This window comes from Enhydra lutris, unplaced genomic scaffold (assembly GCF_002288905.1).
Source record: "Enhydra lutris kenyoni isolate GAN:26980312 unplaced genomic scaffold, ASM228890v2 scaffoldscaffold14, whole genome shotgun sequence".
Lineage (NCBI taxonomy): Eukaryota > Metazoa > Chordata > Mammalia > Carnivora > Mustelidae > Enhydra > Enhydra lutris.
This window is the reverse complement of record NW_019154098.1, coordinates 18,703,297-18,726,478: the sequence shown is the minus strand read 5'-3', so window position 1 is coordinate 18,726,478 and position 23,182 is coordinate 18,703,297.

Genomic DNA, 23,182 nt, shown 5'->3' with positions numbered 1-23,182 from the left:
TCATAATCTCAGGATCATGGTGAGCTTGAGCTCCACTTTGGGTATAGAAATTTCTTAATAATAATAATAATAATAATAAGTGCAAAACGACATAGATCAGCTGTAGTAGCATCCTGGGAAATCAGGGGGTGGGGGCAGGATGCACATTAGGCAAAACAGAATGTGGAACACAAAAATAGGAACAACAAGGACAAAAAAATAGAAAACAGTGACAAAAATGATACATATATATTTGAAAATAAGAGAGATCTAAAATGAATAATCTAAGTTTCCTTTAGGAAACTAGAAAAGGAAGAGCAAATTAAATCCAAAGTAAGCAGAAGAAAAATGAGAAGTAGAGCAGGAATCAGTGAAATTGAAATAGGGAAATCAAGAGAAAATCAATAAAAACAAAAGTTAGTTCTTTGAAGAGATCAATAAAATCAATAAGCCTCTAGGCAGGCTAACTAGAAAAAAGAGAGAGGACACAAGTTACTAATGTTAGAAATGAAAGAGGGGATATCACTACAGAACCTCTGGACATTAAAAGGATATGGTAAAGAATACTACAAAAAACTCTATCCATCTGAAGCTTTCCCACTAAGATCAGGTAGTAGGCAAAGATGGCCCTTCCTACTACTTCTCTTCAACACCATACCGGAAGTTCTAGCTAATGCAATAAGACAAGAAAAAGAAATAAAATATAAACAACTTGGAAGGAAGGAAGAAAGAAATGAAATATCTTTTTTTAAAAAAATTAACATATAATGTATTATTTTCTTCAGGGGTGCATGTCTGTGAATCATCAGTCTTACACAATTCACAGCACTCACTGTAGCACATACCCTCCCCAATGTCCATAACGCAGCCTTCTATCCCTACCTCCCTACCCCTCAGCAATGCTGTTTGTTTCCTGAGATTAAGAGTCTCTTATGCTTTGTCTCCCTCCCAATCCCTTCTTGTGTCATTTTTTCCCTCCCTACCCACCACAACCCGCTACCCTCCCTCTCAAATTCCTCATGTCAGAGCGATCATATGATAATTGTCTTTCTCTGATAAAATATCTTTTTTAATGATGTGATTGTCTATGTGGAAAATCCAAATCAATGAAATCAAAGAAGAACTAAGCAAATGGGCAGACAATCCATGTTCATTGATAGATTTAATATATCAAGTTACATTTTTTCTCAACCTGAAAACCTGAACCTACAATTATATGATTCAGTGTCTGTGTTCTCCAATAAATGCAAACTCTCTGAAGGCAGACACATTTTAAGTTTTTATCTTTCAACACCCAGCAACTGTCATAGTGCCCAACCAGAGATCCATAAAAGTTGAATACATGGATAAATTTCTAGAAGCCATACATAAATATAAGAAAATGTCATACAACCAAAGAGAAATCACTGAACTATATATAATATGCTATTCAAGTTTGTTTGGGGAAATAGCCTTACTCATGATGTCAATGACAGAGTAACATACACAGCAATAATATCCCTTTTTGTGGCATTAGTATTCGCAAATAAAGTGGTAGAAAGCCCTGATACTCCTCTAGTTATGATTTGGTTCTCAAAATAGAGAGCAACAGGGGGCACCTGGGTGGCTTGGTTGGTGGAACATCCAATTCTTAATCCATAGATTCATGAGTTCAAGTCTCACTTTGGGTGTGGAGCCTACTTAAAAAAAAAAAATTAGAGAATAACAAATATTCTAACCAGGAAGTGACATGAAATTACGTGTGTTCCAGAAAGATCAATCTGTCAGTCCTGTGAAAATTAAATAGGGGAGGAGTGAAGATTGAAAAGTGAGAGAGGTTGGAGGCACCTGGGTGGCTCAGTTGGTTAAGTGTCTGACTCTTGATTCTAGCTCAGGTCATGATCTCAGGATCCTGAGACTGAGTTCTTCTTTGGGCTCCATGCCCATCTCAGAGTCTGCTTAAGATTCTCTCTCTCTCTCTCTTCCTCTGCCTCTCTCCCTGCTCAAGCACATGCTCTCTCTCTCTCTCTCTCTCAAATAAATAAATAAAATCTGAAAAAGACAAAGAAATAAAATCTTAAAAAAAAGAAAGTGTGAGAGGTTACAGCTTGAACTATGGTGATGGTAGTAGGGCTTGAAAGATTTGATTGCTGTTGCTTTAACTTTTCTCTAGAAATTCTACAATGTATGTGTGAATGAAAATATTAGAAAATACATCTCTTTGCTAACATTATCTTTTTTCTTATTTATTAGCTTAAAATCAAAGATAGCAAACTTTATATGTCAGGGTCTTTCTAGAAAAATCTGTCTAAAGTCCAGTTAAGCTGTAATTTAACAGATGCACTGTGGGTTTACCTAATAAAACTTTTTATTACCAATCTAACTTTTACACCATTTTACAAAGACCTGGTAGCCAATGTGTGAGTTTATTCTTTTGAATGTGCTTTTCATCTCTTGATTGGGAATGGGGCGCTAACTAATTTAGCTGTTTTTAACTGGTGAACAGAGAAGTTTAGGCACACACAGGGAACAATATTGCCCACCATACATAGGAAATGCCAGTTGGCGGTAACAGGCATATTGAAAAGAAAAGGTGTCAATTTAAAAAGGAAAAAAAAATTTGATGTGAAAATATCTTTGTTAGTGCTATTATTCTAATTTACCATATTTTTGTTTAAATTTGGCATGGATTGACTAGAGCTCTGTAAGTTCTGAGCCTTAGTTTCATCATCTGTGAAGGTTTTAATGAGATTAATTTTTCACCTAGGGAGTAAGCAGAGTCAAGAGCACAAACTTTGGATTTCAAGGACAGAATGCCCAGCTAAAATTCCAACTTGACCTCTAGTAGCTATGTGACCTTGGGTAAGTTATTTGCTTTCTCTGTACTCAGTGCCCTCATCTGTCAAATAGGGATAATAATAGTACATATTTTATAAGGTTGTTAGAAGCTTAAACAAATTAATATTTACAGGGTGCTCAGAATAGTGCCTGGTACATAGTAAGTACTGTGTTAACTGTTTACTAAATACATAACATTAAAAATGGAGAATAAAATAATTTGGTCCCAGTGAAAGCTTCTTTCTTTTTTTTAACATTCCAAATGCTCCAAAAAAGAAAAACTTAAAAAAGTCTCCTCTGGATGAAATATAGTATATGATTTATGTCAGGTAGTGAGTGACCCGTGAAAAAGAACATTTCTTTTTAAAGCAGTTTTCCACATTTTCCTTTAAAATCTCTTCCAGGCATATCGATACAATAAATGTTTATTTTCATAGGAGTGTGACTTTGTGAATATGTCCATGTTTACATACATAAATAAAAGTAGTTTTATGTAAAATGTTATCTCCAATGACCTCTGATTACATTTTTGTAATTGTTATGATCTCTGGGAGGATGACGAGTTTCTGATGGACTGGTCAGCCAATACCAGGACCAATACTGGTCTCAGCTTCTTACTTTCTTGTTCTTTGATAGAACAGAACTGGAAAGGAAAAAAAAGCAATAGTGCTCTGATTTAGTTCTGATCTATCTTGCTTTGCAAAAAGGGATAGTGTTTACGTTAGAGTATTTGGCAAGCGAGAATTAGGTTTTTTTTTTTTTTTTGGAGGTCTGCTTTTAAGGCCAAATTTGTTCAGGGTGGGGCTGTGCTCTTGGCTTAGAAGCCGCGTTCACCACCGGCCCTTAGCTGGAAAACACAAGTGGTCGATTATGTATGCTGGGACCAGTTGCTGAACTGTTACAGGCGTGCATAGAGGGTTCTCAGCAAACAACCTTTAAGATGCTGGCAGGCCGACGGTGTCAAAGATCTCCATTCCAAGGGAAGGACTTTATCACAATGCAAATCGTGCCTGACTTTTACACTGGAGGCACTCTGGTGACTATTACATTTGGCAATCAGGAGGGTGACTCTGTGTAACGAGAAGGAACCATCCTGGCAAGAGAATAGAAATGTCAGGAGTGTTTTCACTGCCGATGTAGGCCCCCCACGGCTGGTAGGCAACTACAGGGCTCTAGAACTTTCCTGAAGAGACATCTAAGGGTTTTCAGTGCGATGTGATTTGATAGCTTATTTGGGGGCTTTTCCTGACAGCAGGGGCGGGGGAGGGGCGGGAGCCCGAGACAGGTAGGTGGGCTGCATTTCCTTCAACTGAAGCCATTTTAAGCTTCCAAAATCAAGGTGGGCGATGAAATCGCTCTTACGTTGAATAAGTGTGTGCGTGTGCTTTTTTTTTTTTTTTTTTTTGCTAAACAGCTATTCGCTTTCACACCTCTTTCCTTCCATCGCCCTACTCGGGTCCGGTTCTAGCAGATCCTCCCTCAACCGTCCCGGAAACGGTCTAAATGAATGGGGAGGTGGGTACCAGAGATGACCCACCCGCCGAGCTGCAAAGAGTTTCACCGCGGGGGGCGAGAGGCTGCCTCTTTGCTGTTCGTTTTACTTCTCTTCCCCTGGATCCCTCCCTCTGGGAGGGAGCTCTATCCCCTTCTTAACTTCCTGGAGATCGCATTGTGATAATGATGTCTTCCAGCTGCTCGGTCGCTTTTCTTGGAGGACCTGTTCGGATCCCCAAGATCTACTCAGTCGTTTTCTTGATGGTCCCTCTGTAGACTCGCGGAATCTTGCCAGAGTTGCACTGATAATTTTTCACCACCCACTTCAGCAAATAAAAAATTGTAGGGAAGCAACTAGTGCAGTGGCTGTATTTACATATTACTCGACTAGAACCCACGAAGCCTATACTCCAAGGACAGTAACGCTTAATTCTGTGGGGAAGGGGAACCGCTCCCACACTTAGATATTTGATATCTTGGCAGTTAATTCTTCTACTCCTTAAATTTGTCTCTGCAAGACTTTGCCAGAAGTTTTGTTATGGTACCGGTGGTCTTGCTAATCACTTCTCTGCTCAGAGGTCCCTTCTCTGTACTTTCTTTCTCTATGTTAACATTTTTGTTTTTTTTTTAAATAATTTCATTAATTTAATAATTATATTAAGTTAAAGTTTAATAATTTTAATAATTTTTAATAAAAACTATATATTTAAACTGATATCGTATATCTGGTGAAATGACCACAGTCAAGCTAATAAGCATAGTCTCCTCACATAGTTATCTGTGTGTGTGTGATAAAAACACCAGAAATCCTTTCAGCAAATTTCCAGAATTCAACCCAGTTTTACTAACTCCAGTGACCAGCAGATCTCTAGATTTTTCTATCTTACAAAACTGCAGCTTTGAGCCCTTTGGCCAACACTTCGCACATCCACTGACCACCGGTCTACTCTCTACTTCTCTGTATTTGACTTTTGTAGATTCTCTAAGTGAGAACATGTTAACTCACATTAAGTGAGATCATGAAACTTCCTTTTCTTTCTGGGTCCCTTTACCTGTGTTTTCTATAGTTTGAGTAATTCTACCAGCATACAGAAAATTCAGCCATTTCATCTGTAATTATGCAAAACTGCCCCTCCTTCCCAGAGGGGATGGTCGATAAAAGACTAAAATTAGAACTGCCAAAAATAAAACTCACAAGTCTGCACAGAGTTGTGTTTCTTCATTCTGTGAGGCTTAGGACAGGGTGTGAGGCCTGCCAGGAGGACTGTGACTCCAATTACTTTTTAAATTATCTTCCCAGGGATTAGGCTTTGGGAATCAGTGGTGATAAGAGCTTTGATGTTTCTTGTTTTTGTTTTCGTTTTTTTTTTTTTTTCTCTTTCTTTACAGAAAAAGCAATTTAGGGCTGCCATAGGGATGGCCTTTCCAATCAAGAAGGAGGCGGGTTCTGAGGGCTGTATCAAATAAACCCGTAATAATAAAAATGGTGCAAATAACATGGAAGACAGGGGGAGATGGAGAGGAGAAGGGGGTTGAGGGAAATTTGAAGGGGAGGTGAACCATGAGAGACTACGGACTCTGAAAAACAACCTGAGGGTTTTGAAGGGGTGGGGGGTGGGAGGTTGGGGGAGCCAGGTGGTGGGTATTGAGGAGGGCACGTATTGCATGGAGCTCTGGGTGTGGTGCAAAAAACAATGAATACTGTTACGCTGAAAAGAAATTTAAAAAAAATGGTGCAAATATAAATTATAAAAATGGTGTGTCAGTAAGCATGCAATGAGTGTTCCGGAATCTTAACATTGCTTGGGGTGATTTTGCGTCCGCAAATGATGAGTGTCCAGACTATGACAAGAGACTTGGTCACAGAGAGACTTCTGCCCCAAGTCTGAGATGTTTTGACAGTTCACTTGGATCGTTGTTTCTGTTCACAAGGCCATTCGATCTGGTAGACTGCGGAATCAGGCCCCATCTGCATCCCAAGCTCTTAATTAATCTGAACTTAGATAAGGTTTGAGTTTAGTTTTCTCTCTTGTAAATAGGAATAGTAGCGTTTGCTTCAGAGTGTTGCCGTGAGGTTTCAATACATGCCATGTATTAAATAACATGCCTTTTCCCTCCTTTTCCTTAGCTTATTGTCTTAAGAACTTACTTTCTATTTAAAAAGTAGAGCATTTTTCTTTCTTTTTTTTTTTAATATTGTATTTATTTTCTCAGAACATGTGGGACGGAGAGAAAGAACATGAGCAAGGGGAGAGGCAGAGGGAGAAGCAGCCTCCCCGCTGAGCAGGGAGCCCGACATAGGGCTCGATCCCAGGACCCTGACCCAGGGCTCCATCCCAGAACCCTGAGATCACGACCTGTGCGAAAGGCAGCTGCCTAACCCACCAAGCCACCCACGTGCCCCAAAAAGTAAAGCATATTTCTAAGGAAGGGCTATCCTTTAGTTACTGATCACATCCTTTCAAAAACCCGAGTCATTCGATGGCTAATAACAGGAAAATAATTAGTAGCACAATGATGAGTAGTTCTGAATGGGTAAGCAGCAAATTAAATTTCCAGAATGCCCCCAAAGGATGGCACGACAAACTGCAAAGAGGTTAGGAAAATGGATTCCAATAGGTGTATGCATCTTTTAGGACTACTGGTTAACTCTTGGGGAGGAAGATGTTAGGATATTTTTTTCTTATTTCTTAAAGCAGAATCTAGAGGAAACCTCCACGCTTGGGGAGTCAAGTTCCACTGCGTTCCCTGGACCGATGGGTCTTTCTTTAGCTTAGAGCTACTTCAACACTGCCTCCTGGTGGTGCAGAGAAGAGATATTTTATAGACAAAAGGTGCAAGAGCTACTGGTTTGATTAAATGACACTAATTAATAAAGGTTCCAAAGGAGAACTAAATTCTGAAATCCAAAATGGGAACAGTATCAAATCAAGTTAACTTATGTTTCCTACTCTGGGCAGGAAACTGGGTTAGCACCATGATGAGTTAGATTTGAGAATCCTTTTATCAAATATGAGCAATGGGTGTTCCTTTGGCAGATGCGAGATGAAGAAGTCACAGATTGGTTGAATGAGGGAGATGGGGATTATTTCATTCTAAGTGTTTTTGGGAGGAACAGTGTTTTTCCCTGTAGTCATTATAGTAAACTGGTGAACACCCAGAAAATTCAGTTAAAGACTAGTACAATATTAGAGTTGAAAACATAGTAAGTGTCCTTTAAGCCCAGCTCCTATACTGTCTTGAGTACTATCCCCAAATCACACAGCAATGAACGGTCGGTCTTAGAACCTGGAATAGTCGTTATTCACTGAGCCCTTATTAAGGGCCAGCTATTATGCCAAAGAACAGAGGCACAGTGACAAAATACAAATATAGTCCTTGCCCTAAGGTAGCTATTGGCACACTGATAACCAGTTCCTCTGTGTTCTCCCATGAGGAGACTGTAAAAGGAATGAACTTCAAAGCTGATACTTGATTGTTTGTAGATATCATAAGTTCAGACAGTAAAAGTCCTGGGAATTCAGATTCCTAGCATAGGCAGGACTCTGCCCCCACTTAATTTATAATTGTCAAGAGCGATGACGTCAAGTCCTTGCAGCAGATAAAAAAGAAATGAAGTCTTTAACATTAAAGTAATAACGGATGGATCTCATTTTCACTTTACTTATGTTTGTCTATAGACGTCTGGGTGTGTCCGGGATATCTGGTCCCTGCAGAGGAAGGCGAGGACTTATTCACTGTAGCGAAGATGGAAGGAGTTTACCTGTCACTGCTTTAAGTCATTACCTCATACAGCGCTGTAATTGTCCAAGTATGAAATTCATGAATTGGTTCAGAGCACATTTCATCATAATGATTAATGTGGTTAAATAACAGTAAATGGACTGTATCCTTCTCAATGGTGTAATGAACTCCCGATGCATTTCAATATAGAGGCTCCAATTATCTCCAAAATCACTGATGATAGCTTTTAGACTTTTGTGTTTATTGAAGCAGAGAAAAACAATTGGTATGTGAATGCCAGTGTGTTTCATTGTCCCTCCCCCTCCCACCACGTCACCAAAGTGAAACAATAGGGCTCAAAGGGTGTTCTCCTATAGTTTCTCATTCTAGTCTAATTTTTTTGGATGGTTGAGGGCACGTGATTATCAAGTTCTCATTCTATAGACAATTTAAGGATATAAAGTTTTCATACATGTGTTACGAAAGCTCAAAACACGTAGACCCTTCTTGTCTACCGTATAAAGTTTCTTGCCAAGTTGTTTTGCACAAATCACCAATTTGCTTTGACAAGCCTTGACAGAAGTATCTGGTTGGCTCAAGTTGAAATGCCATTGGTGGTACGAGGCACTTATATGCCCAAAACACAGTAGCGATTAATTTTACTATTTCACAAAATAATTCCCAAGCAAGCTGATAAAGACTAGTCAGCAGAAGTCCAAGTAGGTAGGTAACTATCAGGCATCACATTGTCCACAGACCCAGTCATAGGGAGATTTGTGTCCAAGTAGAAGATTGTACGCATGTGGGGGTGGATAGGATACAGAGCAACCACATAATTATTGTGAAACTGTGGCGTGAGATGGAAATCTTAGTCGTTAAAGACTTGAAGAGGAAATAGCTATTTCAGGGCAGGATTGAGACACAAAGAAGGGAATGCCATCTCTGGGAGTGTGAATTTCAAATCCAAGCCAACCAGTCGCAAGTGATCCTAGCATAGGGATACACAACCCTCCATAGGACATAGGGGCCAGTAGATCTTCCTTAATCTTTATTAGGACTACACACCTCCCTGCCACTCTCCTTGTTAGGGCTCTGCTAGGAAGGCTAGAGGGAAGAGGGGCAGGACCAGCAATTGGTTGTTTTCCAATGGTAGAGTCAAAACTGGTGAGGGAAGAAAGGACTTAGTATAGACTCCAGGAAAATGGGTGTTTGTGCATCTAAGAAAACTGGCCCTTGAACACCTGGAGAAGAAATTAATCCTTAAACAAAATCTACAATCCCTGTGCAATAGAAAACAAGCAAATAGGCTAGAATTTGGAGCCACAATGTTGTGTTTGATTTCCCCCTCAACCTTGGACAAGGTACCTACCCTTACGGAATCTTAATTTTTTTCCTCTGTAAAAAGCAGTGCACATTAAAAATGCAGAGTTATTACAGCAAATGAGAACATGCATGTGAAGGCATGTTGAGGATTGTAAATCCTGCAGAATGCTTCTCATTGTCTGTTTTTACCCACTCCTCCCTGCTGTGTCTTTTGCAATCCTTTTTCCTCTCTTTCTGACCAAAGAACACACGCTCCCCTACATTCAGAACACAGTAGGTTAGACCAATGCCTTTTCCCCTCATATGAACGTTGGCAACAGGGGGTTGGGAATACCTACTGTTTTTTTTTTTTTTTTTAAGATTTTATTTATTTATTTGACAGAGATCACAAGCAGGCAGAGAGAGAGGAGGAAGCAGGCTCCCTGCTGAGCAGAGAGCCCGATGCGGGGCTCGATCCCAGGACCCTGAGATCATGACCTGAGCCGAAGGCAGCGGCTTAACCCACTGAGCCACCCAGGCGCCCCTACCTACTGGTTTTGACCTCACAGAGGCAAAAGGCAGGGAGCTCCGCAGGACAGAGGTCCTGGCCGAGTGGCTCAGACTCTAATCTCTTAGCTCTTGACTTCTAGTTCCTTGCCCTCAGAAGAATGAAGACAGTACCTGGCACAGAACTACTTCCCGAATGGGTGGAAAATCATTGAGAGGTTCTCCTTTTTATGAGAGGTTCTCTTCTGCCTGCCCATCCCATTAAGTTATCTGTCCTCTTCTAATTTTATGGTTTATTTGCAGATTTATTATTATACTGCTCTTTCCACTTGGAACACCAACTGGTTTCCTTTCTGTAGGCTCTCTGGGGTCTCTTCCACCATTCTGTACCTGTGGGAATGAGAAGAGGGAGGCTCTTTTATTTCAGGGGCAGGGAGAGCCCCCTGAGAATGATGCACCGATTTCTTAGGGAGAGGGAAACAGACTTGTGTGATTTTTATAGAGAAAATGCATCCAAAGTTGAAGAAGCAAGGGGCAGTGCAGAGGAGCTGGAGAGATGATTCTCTGATGAGAAGAGACCCATGACATCACAGAGGAGGGATCTGCTTCGGTTTCATGGGCTATCACTGCAGTGAGAGCCTCTGGCCTAATTCCACTCTTAGGCGGGGTCAAACAGTTTAAAGCTTACGTCTGTCTGCATGTCTTGGTGCTGACAGCTTGGCAAAAGATGGAACACAAGGTATAACCATCAGAATAAATTTATGGAGGGATCATTATTTGTTATTGTCTTTGTTTTACTAGTTGCTTTGGGATTCAGTTTTCCTCCATTCTAATGGTGATTTTAGGATACTGAGCTAAAAACATTCCACTCCACTCTGAAACACAACATATTTTTCTTTCTTTCACAAATGATTATCAGGAGCTCATTCCGTGCTCCACACCGAGGAATTACTATGTCCATGCAGTCACTTCTCCAATCTCACACATCTTCACCACCCTGCCTCTCTGCATTTCTGTACCTTTTGTTTCTGGCAGAACTTTTCTTAACATCCAAGCCTGAGGCAAAAAGTTGGAAATAGGTTTTTCTCCAGGGCTATCCTTTTCCTACAGTCAGGAAAAAATTTTTATTTTTCTACCACCTGGATGGGATGGTATGGAAACTTCAGCAAACAGAAGTTAGTTTGGTTGGGTCACTTCCCTTAATTTTGGGATCCTTGAGAGAAAACCCTCACTCAGTTATATTTTGTGGCATGGGGGAAAAAAAATCATTGTTTATCATAGGTTATTTATAAATATTTAATGTCGTGTGTTTTTCTTAAAAGAGTTGAGGGCACTTTCATGCCCATGGTAAATTGGATAGTTGATATTTTATTTTATTACTTTATAATTATCATACAATTCATAGTTGATTATTTCATTAAATTCTGGTTGCAAATATTCAACTAATGTCTTGTCTCCACTCCTGCTTTTGTCCCCAGCAACAGAAATCATTTATGAGGAAAGAATTAAAAGGCTAGTAATTTTTCCATTCAGCCCCATATCAAATGTATTTATCAACACCTCACATTAGCTCAACAAAAACAACTCGGATTGAGACTTCCCTCTTTTTCCATCTCTATTGCCACTACTGTACCTCAAGTTCTCATCACCTCACGTGACATGATGGCCTCCCTCTGATCACTTTGCCTACATATATTTCCTCTCCTTAACCTTGTCCTATTTACCTGGATTCACCTTCCTGAAACTCAACTGTGATCAAGTCATTAACCTCAAATATGCTTTGTACTGACTATTGCCTCTTTTTTAAAAAATTTTATTTTTTTTTATTAACATATAATGTATTATTAGCCGCAGGGGTACAGGTCTGTGAATCGTCAGGCTTACACACTTCACAGCACTCACCATAGCACATATCTTCCCCAATGTCCATAACCCAACCACCCTCTCCCGACCTCCCTCCCCCCAGCAACCCTCAGTTTCTTTTGTGAGATTAAGAGTCTCTTATGGTTTGTCTCCCTCCTGATCCCATCTTGTTTCATTTTTTCCTTCCCTACCCCCCAAACTCCCTACTTTGCCTCTCAAATTCTTCATATCAGGGAGATCATATGATCATTGTCTTTCTCTGATTGACTTATTTTGCTCAGCAGAATACCTTCTAGTTCCATCCACGTCATTGCAAATGGCAAGATTTCATTCCTTTTGATGGCTGCATAGTATTCCATAGTATATATGCCACCTCTTCTTTATCCATTCATCTGTTGAAGGACATCTAAGCTCTTTCCATAGTTTGACTATTGTGGACATTGCTGCTATAAACATTTGGGTGCACGTGCCCCTTCGGATCACTACATTTGTATTTTTAGGGTAAATACCCAGTAGTAGTGCGATTGCTGGGTCGTAAGGTTGCTCTATTTTTAACTTTTTGAGGACCCCCCATGTTGTTTTCCAGAGTGGCTGCAACAGCTTGCATTCCCACCAACAGTGTAGGAGGGTTCCCCTTTCTCCACATCCTTGCCAGCATCTGTCATTTCCTGACATTATTTTTAGCCATTCTGGCTGGTGTGAGGTGATATCTCATTGTGGTTTTGATTTGTATTTCCATGATGCTGAGTGATGTAGGGCACTTTTTCATGTGTCTGTTGGCCATCTGGATGTCTTCTTTGCAGAAATGTCTGTTCATGTCTTCTGCCCATTTCTTGACTGGATTATTTGCTCTTTGGGAGTTGAGTTTGATAAGTTCTTTATAGATTTTGAATACTAGCCCTTTATCTGATATGTCATTTGCATATCTTCTCCTATTCTGTCAGTTGTCTTTTGGTTTTGTTGACTGTTTCCTTTGCTGTGCAAAAGCTTTTGATCTTGATGAAGTCCCAATAGTTCATTTTTGCCCTTGCTTCCCTTGCCTTTGGCGATGTTTCTAGGAAGAAGTTGCTGTGGCTGAGGTCAAAGAGGTTGCTGCCTGTGTTCTCCTCAAATATTTTGATGGATTCCTTTCTCACATTGAGGTCTTTCATCCATTTTGAGTCTGTTTTTGTGTGTGGTGTAAGGAAATGGTCCAGTTTCACTTTTCTGCATGTGGCTCTCCAATTTTCCCAACACCATTTGTTGAAGAGACTGTCTTTTTTCCATTGGACATTCTTTCCTGCTTTCTGACTATTGCCTCTTAAATGAAAGTTCATGTCTTAACTCTACACACACTTACACAGAAGTAGGTCCAGGTTTTTATACCAGCACCTAAGTTGGCATAAGATAGACACTCAATCAGTACTTGGTGACTGAAGGCATAAACATGGGGCTGGGGGCACAGATCTGGGGACAAGGCTTGCCTGGGGGATGAGTCTTACACTTTTCTTGGTCGACAGGGGAGCAAGCTTTAAAGAAAGGAGATTCCACTAATCTTTTTTTACACTATCTATCAACATTTGCAAAGTTTCCTTTAATCATCTTCATCATAATTTCACTAACATTGGGTCAACATACTTTCTTTGAATCTAGATGAAGCCATGCTGTATACATAGAGTGGGCTTCAGGAACACATATTCTCCATCATTTCCCCCAAGCAATATTTCTGTCCTCAGGACTTGACTTCTCTATCTGCCTTATCTCTCACCATTTTTTTTTTAAAGCAACAGATTTTTTTTTAAGATTTTATTTATTTATTTCACAGACAGAGATCACAAGTAGGCAGAGAGGCAGGCAGAGAGAGAGAGAGAGGATGAAGCAGGCTTCCCACTGAGCAGAAAGCCCGATGTGGGGCTTGATCCCAGGTGCCTGGGATCATGACCTGAGCCGAAGGCAGAGGCTTTTACCCACTGAGCCACCCAGGCACCCCTATCTCTCACCATTTACTGGTTACTTGCTTTCTGGAAAACAACTTGAGAAACATTGGGGTAGTTGATCCCTTTTAATTTGAAAACTATTTATTTCTGTGTTGGCTCACCCAAATACTATATTTATATCCTCTGTAGGTAGTAAGGTGCCAGGAAATTCCTTTTTGAATTACTGATGGCAGCATCTACCCAACTCAACCCTCTGCTCCAGAAGGATAGAGACCTATTGCCTGGAGTTGCTTTGGTGGTCTCCTTCCGAAAACAGGCTCCCTTAGGTGCATTTCTCCATCACTTCAGGTCATCTCTTCCGGGACTGTCTGTGTTTGTATGTGTGGTAGTGAGTTGGGAGTGGGAAACATAGTTTCCCAGAGACTGTGAGAAAACCTCCTTTAGAAGGTTGGGAACATAGACCACTATGCAGATAAATAAGTAAAGAGGGAGTGATCAGATTGTCTGAATATTGAGATTTTATTTATTTATTTTTTTTAATTTTAAGTAATCTCTATGTTCACCATAGGGCTTGAACTCTTGACTTTAAGATCAAGAGGCACATGCTCTACTGATTGAGCCAGCCAGGAGCTCCTAAATTTTGAGATCTTTGTTTTGTTTATTTTATTTAAAATTTTTAAGCCATCTCTACACCCAATGTGCAGCTTGAATTTACAAGCCCAAAGTCAAGAGTCGCATGTCACCAGCTGAGGCAACCAGGTGCCCCTACCTACATTTTGAGATTTTTAATTTTTTTTAAAAAAGACTTTTATTTATTTATTTGACAGAGAGAGATCACAAGTAGACAGAGAGGCAGGCAGAAAGGGGGAAGCAGGCTCCCCGCTGAGCAGAGAGCCCAATGCAGGGCTCGATTCCAGGACCCTGAGATCATGACCTGAGCTGAAGGCAGAGGCTTAACCGGCTGAGCCACCCAGGTGCCTCTACATTTTGAGATTTTTAAAGGGATATGCTTCTTAGGAAGCTAGCTATGAAACCCTGGAGAAGGAAAGGAGTCATCATTTTAGATCCATGGGATTGTAGGTGTTTTATCAAGTCCTAAAGACTTGAATATAAACTTCCTAAGAGCAGAGACCCTGTCCGGGTTGTTGACCATTGTACCTTCAGAACAAAACATAGTGCCTGGAACATAGTAGACACTCCACATCCAGGACACATGATAAATATTTATTACATGAGTAAGTAAATGACCCAGTATGCCTGATTTGTCTCGCTCATTTAAAGGCACTTTGCATTTGAACACAAAATGCTGCAACCTTGCAAACCCATGGCCAGAGTACTCTAAAATGGATTTGGAATTTAAGAAATGGCATCATTCCATAAAGACCACAATGGTCGGCTCAGGAATCTGGGTCAGCAGGTGACTCTCTCTACGTGACTAACAACTTTTCAACCTCAACTGCATATAATATGGAGAATCGTTAGCAGTTGAGGGCTGGTGGGATGATATCTCTGGCTCTGTAGGAGTGTAGAAACCTGCCTGATGCCTTCCTTGAATCATACAATTCCCTAGAGTTCTTTGGGAAATCCAAGTAGAACCTCAAGAGGAAGATCTTGAACTGCTTCCTGCCAAAACAAAACAAAACAAAACACCCAACCACAAAAACAAAATATGCATGTTTTTATATTATTACATAAAAAATTCAAAGAACTGTGACTGCATGTGTGCTGAGTTTGTGGAGCAGTTCTTTCCAAATGAGTAAATAGATAAACACATGAGACCCTATTGAAAATAAGGTATAAGTATGACGCAATGGATACGTAGTGTCACTGCTTTCCTAGAGCTATTCTTCGAATCACTCCTTCACTCAAGCAGAAACATAGCACAGATTACACAAAAGCTTTTTAACAGAGGCCAAAACACCTATGGTGACTTGTCAAGAACACTGGATTGGGCTCAAGCCACCTGGCGTCTGGATCTTGCAGGCAGCTCTGCCACGTGGTTGTCATGCAGTCCTGGGCAAGTGACTTCATTCTCTGACCTTCTCTCCTTTCTCCTCTTGAAACTGATGAGGCTAGGTTAAATAAGTTTTTCCTTTCAAGACTCACGATTCTTTTATCTCCTGAATGGGACATGTTGTCAAAAAGTTTCCTCCACCTTGGCTCTACGAGTAACTTTTTAGAGGCTGTTCTCTAGCAAGAGAGAAACTGAAAAAGATAAGATTAATGGTTATAAAACCAAAATGGTTTACAGGCTTTAAAAAGTAGGATTGCTTGGGGTCCTTTATTCATAGAGCAAAATCCAGTGATGAGCTCATCATTTCCATTATAAATGGAGTACTTCTTGGTGTTTGTAAGTTAATTGGAACATTTTGCTTCAAATTGAATCCTGCCAAGAAGTTTTTCAAGAGTTTTTAATGCAAAAGTGATACTCTATCATTTGGTAAGAAACCACAGGGGGAAAAAAAAATACATCATGAAACACTGGTGACTTTGAAATCTGGTGACATACCTTCACAAGTCATTTAGAGAATCTTCACCTTCTGGTCTTATTGAAAGTTAGTACTTGAAGCCAAAGGAAGAAAACTGAAGCCAAAGGAAGTACTTGAAGCCAAAGGAAGAAGCCAAAGGAGGGGAACAAGGGTGTGCATGATTTAAAAAGTCAAAAAAGGAGAACAAGAAAGTGTACTGTGATTGATAAGAATTTAGTTTCTGGAGAGGGGCCCACCTGGATTTGAACACTAGTCCTGCAAGTTCATGGTTTCATGAATGTCAGAGAGAAGAACTGAGGCAGGATTCTCTTGAGTGAAATGTCAAGGTTGGACTACAGAGAGAGAAAAAGACATGTCCTGTTACCATCTCCTTAAATTCCTAAGAGTAGTGTGGGCTTTAGAACCAAAGTAGAAATGCAATCCAACTTTGCAATCAGATGTTGGCCCAAGAAGTAGAGAAAATGGGGAAAAGAAATATAGCCTGTGGCAAGAATGCCTAGCAGATGACTGGCCTAACTGGATGGTGCCCTTTGGAGACCAAGAACCATCCTGAGAACTTAAGGCTCTGTCTGGGTGGTCCCATTTCAATCAGGACAAACAATTTCTTTTATAGGGTCTTAGATGTTTATGGCATGAATTTCAAAATTTCAAAAGCTCAACATAGGCAGTCCATCATCTTAAAAGGAACGATTGACTTTGAGTTCTAGTTAAAGAATTATGACAGACAAAATTACTAAAAACACGTTCTAATAAAAAATCCTATAAGTGATGGATAAAATATAATGTACATTTTTTTTTAAAGTAATGTCTACACCAAACTTGGGTCTCAAACTCACAACACTGAGATGAAGAGTTGCATTCTCCACCCACTGAGCCAGCCAAGTGCCCCAAATACATTCCTTTTGAAAGCACAAGACTGTAAACTACAACCCCAAGGCTTAAAAACAAAGCATAACTAAAAGCCAGGTTGTTGGGTATATAGACATCTACTAAGACTTCCCTGGAGGTTAGAACGATGGGGGTAACTAGTTGTTTGTTTTAATCGAAGTTTATGTACCATTAATATAAAATATTAGCTTCTAGTATACAGCAGAGTGATTTAACAATTATATGCATTATGAAATGCTTGCCATAATGAATGTATAGGATAACTACTTTTTGATATCTAACAAGGGACAAGAAAGAAAACTTAGAACATGTGCCTCATGGGGAATTGGGACTGACATCCCTCATTTGGGTCCAGAATCTGGGAAGTTATACACCCAAAGTAAAAGAATGAAATAGTAGAAAACTCTACCTATCAGGTAAATAGCAAGGAAATCTCTCTCCCAACTGGGCTGTAGATAGGGGAAAAAAAGTTTATACTGAGAATTTACACTGCAGGCTAATTCTTCCTGAGTTTTGATATTAAAAGCATTTGTTTCTACCACTGTTGAAGAAAATGCAAAATCACTATAGAAAGACTTGCATTCATCCTATTTTGAAAATCTCCACAGATTAAACTCTGAGGATAATGGGCTCACAATCTAAAATTTCAAAACATGTTAAGAAACAAACAACCAGGATAGAATCAGCAGATCCAGAATTAGGCCACACTCCAATGTAAGAACGTCAGATATAGAATTCTGACTAAGGGACAGCTGGGTGGTTCAGTTGGTTAAGTGTCTGACTCTTTTTTTTTTTTTTAAAGATTTTATTTGTTTGTGAGAGAGAGAGAGTGAATTAAAGAGAGAAGGATGAGGGGAAGGAGCAGAGGGAGAGAGATAAACAGATTCCCCACTGAGCAGAACTCGATCCTGGGACTCTGGGATCATGGCCAGATCCAAAAGCAGACACTTAACCAACTGAGCCACCCAGGTGCCCAAGTGTCTGACTCTTGATCTCAGTGCCAGTCATGGAACCTACTTAAAAATAAAATAAAGTAAGAGAGAGAGAGAGAGAGAGAGAGAGAGAGAATTCCAACTAGAGATGACAAAAGCAATGTATTTAAATAACTGAAAATGCAAAAGGGAAAATTAAAAAAAAAAAAAAAAGAGAGAGAGAGAGAGAGAGACCCAGAAAAATTGGGCAGTTCTTCAGAGTCAAGTGAGCTATCTAGAAGGAAAAAGATAGTTGACATAAATGTTTAATTAATAGTGTGACAGAGACATAATTTCACACACCTCCTCCTTTCATTCTCTCTTCTTTCTAATAGAGTTCTGGCGAATGTTCCTACTTGCAAACAAACAAACAAATAAACAACAACAACAACAACAACAAAAAGCAAAAACATTCTTAGCCTCCCGTGTAAGTCTGGCTTTGTTACTAAATTTTGGCCAGTGAAATATGAGCAGAGCTTATTGGCTAACTTTCCAGGAACCATGCTGTGACTTTATTTTATTTTTTAAAAAGATTTATTTATTTTATTTGCGAGAGAGAGAAGGTGGGGGAGGAGGGACAGAGAGAGTCTTATGCAGACTCCTCGCTGAGCACAGAGCCCAATGGGGAGTTAGATCTCAAAACCCTGAGTTCGGGACTTGAGCTAAAACCAAGAGTTAGATGCTTAACTGACTGAGCCACCCAGGTGTCCCTGTGCTGTAACTTTATGAATGGAAGCCAAATGCTAAGATTACTGTGACCTCACAGAACTGCCGTAACAGCACAAGAAAGCATCTTTCTGGATACTTTTTTATATGAGAGAGACAATAAGCTATTGGCCTTTTTTTTTTTTTTCTTTTGGATTCTCTATTTCAAGCAGTTAATTATCATTATTCTACATAAATTGAACAGCAGAACACAAACTGCTAAAAAGAGAACTGGTAAACCAACAGATAGAAATGGGAGGACATTTTCTCAGGAATGACAAAGAGAGCTAATGGGGTGAAGAGAAAATACGAGAGTGAAGGTCAGAACTTTGGAAGACAGGGGATGCCTGGGTGGCTCAGTTGGTTAGGCAGCTGCCTTCGGCTCAGGTCATGATCCCGGAGTCCTGGGATCGAGTCCCACATCGGGCTCCTTGCTCATCGGGGAGCCTGCTTCTCCCTCTGCCTCTGCCTGCCATTCTGTCTGCCTGTGCTTGCTCTCTCTCCCCCTCTCTCTCTCTGACAAATAAATAAATAAAATCTTAAAAAAAAAAAAACTTTGGAAGACAGAATGAGAAGGTTGTGTGTGTCTGTGCGTGTATGCATATGTTACTGAGGATGAGCACACAGAGAGAGAATTTGGGGAGCAGCAGAGGCATGTTAATGTGTGGGGAAGAAATGTTTGAAAAGATGATGGCCCAGAGTTTCCTAGAACTTTGAGAGCTCAGCTTCAGAAACTATGTCTCAAGCTTATACATACAAATAAATTTCTTGGTAAAACAATGGAACACTACACAGAGATCCTGAAAGCAACCAGAAAGCAAAGACAGAGTGTCTTCAAGGGAGAAAAGGTAGACATCAAAAGGCAATGGGAGAATGGAATACAATTTTCAAAATATTGGTAGAAACAAGACAACCTATGGTTCTATACCTAGCTAAAGCATCCTTTACATTTGAGGGGGAAACTGAGACATTTTTAATTCTACGAATCCAAACAGTTTGGACCTCTAAATCCTGGAAGAACTGCTGAAGGAAGCACGTCAGAAGAAAGCTGAACAGAGGGAGAGGGGAAGTGACTGAAGGAATGGTGAGCAAATAACTTGTAAACATATGTGTCAACCTAAATAAATACGGACGATGGTTGATAATAAAAAATATTGGTGCTTAATTGTGGTGTACCCAACTTCAAGGTATAAGTCATTGGCTAACAATAATGCAGGAGACAAGTGAGGCAGAGCAGAGTTAAAGCATCCTAACCTTCTTGCATTTCTGTAGAGGAAGGTAGACATACTGATTATCATTAGATCTTGCTACATAAAATTTAAAGGGAAGCTCTGTAGTATCAGTACAAAAAGGGTAAATGTGTGGAGTTTTCAATTTTTTAAAAAATTGACCTTTAAGATAATATGTCTGACCTGTGAGAACTGCCATATATACAGAACTACAATAAATGATAAAATAAGCATAGAGGCAGGAAGTAGGAATGAGATTGGTAAATAAATACAACTGTTCTCAGGTTTTTCCATTGGTATTTTCATTTGCATTGGTAAAAGTGCAATTCAAGAGAGAGTGTAAATAGAATACTTCTACCACTTCTAACTTTAGACTAAAAGAATAAAAAAAGGCATAATTGACTAAGAAGTTAATGGAAGGCCAATGGATCCATTAAAGGCTGCATCTCTGTGAAACTGTAGAACACCTAAACCAGAACCGAAACCAGATCACCTCCGAAAGAACAGAAGTACATCTGAGGGTAGAATTCTCAGCAAGACAAGAAGCAAAAAGACTAATACTTCAAGTACTTGTTTAAGAAAGTCAAGTAAGGGGCGCCTGGGTGGCCCAGTGGGTTGAGGCCTCTGCCTTCAGCTCTGGTCTCGATCCCGGGGTGCTGGGATCAAGCCCGACATCAGGCTCTCTGCTCGGCAGGGAGCCTGCTTCCCTTCCTCTCTCTCTGCCTGCTTCTCTGCCTACTTGTGATCTCTGTCTGTCAAATAAATAAATAAAATCTTAAAAAAAAAAGAAAGAAAGAAAGTCAAGTAAAAGGACAAAAAAGAGCAGAGAACCAATGAGACCAATAGAAAACAAAGAGAATGATGTTAGATTTAAGTCATATGTCAGCAACTACATTAAATAAAAATGCAGTTTGTCTTTTACAAAACAAAGGTAATAAATGGATTTTTATTTTTTTAAAGGTTTTATTTATTTATTTGACAGATAGAGATCACAAGTAAGCAGAGAGGCAGGCAGAAAGGGGGAAGCAGGCTCCCCGCTGAGCAGAGAGCCCCATGCGGGGCTCGATCCCAGGACCCTGAGATCATGACCTGAGCTGAAGGCGGAGGCTTTAACCCACTGAGCCACCCTAAAAGTCCCTAAAACAGACTTTTAAAAAAGTTCAATCCTACTTCTCAGAGACACAACTTAAATACAGGAACCCAGAAAAGTTGAAAGTAAAAGGATAAGAAACATATGCAAGAATTAATAAAAATAAAATTAGACTAGCTATATTGATGTCAACAAAGTAGACTTTATAGCACGCATGAGTATTGGCAATAGAGATATTTCACGATGATAAAGAAGCTTCTTGAATAGAAGGATAGAATAATTCCAAAATTTCATGCACATAATGATATAGCCTAAATCCTAAGAGAAACTGATAGAACAAAAGGAGAAATGAGACAATACACCTCACAGGATACCTGGGGGGCTCAGGGGGTTAAACGGTGCGTTCTGCTCAGGTCATGATCCTGGGGTCCTAGGATCAAGTCCAGCACCAGGTTCCCTGCTCAGAGGGGAGTCTGTTTCTCCTTCTGCCTGCTCAGCCTGCAGCTCCCCCCTGCCTGTGCTCTCTCTCTCTCTTAAATATAAAATCTTAAAAAAAAAAAAGATTTCATAAATGATGTACATGCGCTAGGACACAGATGGGAACAAGAAACACGAAGGAGACGCACCTTCTCCATCCCAGCAAGAAGACTGCTCGGTTAAGGACAAGGCTAAGCTGACTCTGGAAGGTTAATTTCTAATTATCCAGGTGGAGAGAGTGGGGAAAGATATCCAGGTAAAAAGCACACTTGAGCAAGTCCCCACGTGTCCTGTTGCTGAAGGACGAGAGTACAGTGCTTTTTAAAAATCAGAAGCAAATAGCTTCTCTGCCTTTTGGCTAAGATCAAGTGTAAAAATCAGAAGCAAAAGAGGAAGGTATTTCAAAGAACTCATCCCCTTGCCAGCCATCATGCTTCTCTTTTTGTTTTTTTTCCAGCCAGACTGTGGGCTCTCTGAGGAGAGACACCCTGGCCTGTACATTTCATAACAAGCTTTACCACCTTCTCCCAGCCTTTAGAGTCACGATTTCTCTAGCGCCCAGCCCTGGGCCTGGCCAGTGTGTGCGGATTGAATAAATGAGCTAGCAAGGAGCATCCCTCCCTGGGAATGATGTTTGCATCTGGGATCCCTGGGGTCCTTCCAACCCAGGACCCACCTGCCACCCCACCCAGACCCCAGCGTGCTGCTGTGTGGCCTCTCACAGCTGCTGTGTCCACCCGACCTCAGCTGTGCCTGCGTCATTGAGGGGGGCGGGGGGGGGGGTGGTAGCTAAGGGGGAGGGATGAAGGGATCCCCGTGTACCGTGCGCACACTGCCTTGTTTGTGATGGATTGTTAGCCCGAATCCCCCCCGGAGAAAGCCGATTGCTCAGCCAAAGCTGCCCTTCGCGTTTCATGTTGTTGTGTTTTGTGGGAGGGCGTGATGGGGTGAAGGGCTCGGGTGGGGGTGCTCCCCCTGGAAGGACGCGCCCACAGGTTGCCACGCTCCGTGCCTTGCTCCCCAGGCAGCAAGGGAGGGGACCAGCGCTGTTCCTTTCAGCACTGCCAGGTCCCTGAGCAATCGGGGAACACCCCCTCTCTTTGCCAAGTGGGCAGTGTTTCGGCCGGGCCTGGCTAGGAAAGCTGCTGAGTCACTTGGGACTGAAGCGGAGCCTGCTGCTGGGCTGGGGAGAGGGAGGAGAGCCCGGGTGCAAACAACGCAGACAAGTTTCCTGTCTGCAAACACTGAACCCCAAAGCACACCGATGAGCCTGTTTGCACCCCTGCGCTGAGACACAGCTTCCCTGAGTGCCTGTGCCACCCTGAGACCTAGGTCCCAAGGGTAGCCAGAGTTGTTACAGGCCTGGAGAAGATATATTTAAAAAAAGGGAGGGGGGCGGCTGTCTCCTCTTCTCCAAAGAACAACAACAAAACCCCAAAGCAAAAACCTTTAGATCTCAGTCCCAGGATATGTCTGCTATTTTAAAAATTTTGTTTTTAGGGGAGCCTTGGTGGCTCAGGTCAGGATCCCAGGGTCCTGGGATGGAGCCCCACATCAGGCTTCCTGCTCCATGGGGAGCCTGCTTCTCCCTCTCCCTCTGCCTACCCCTACCCCTGCTTGTGCACTCTCTGTCAAATAAATAAATAAAATCTTAAAAAAAATTTTTTTTTGTTTTGTTTTAAAAGATGATTGTTGGAGTGCCTGGGTAGCAGAGTCAGTTAACATTGAACCT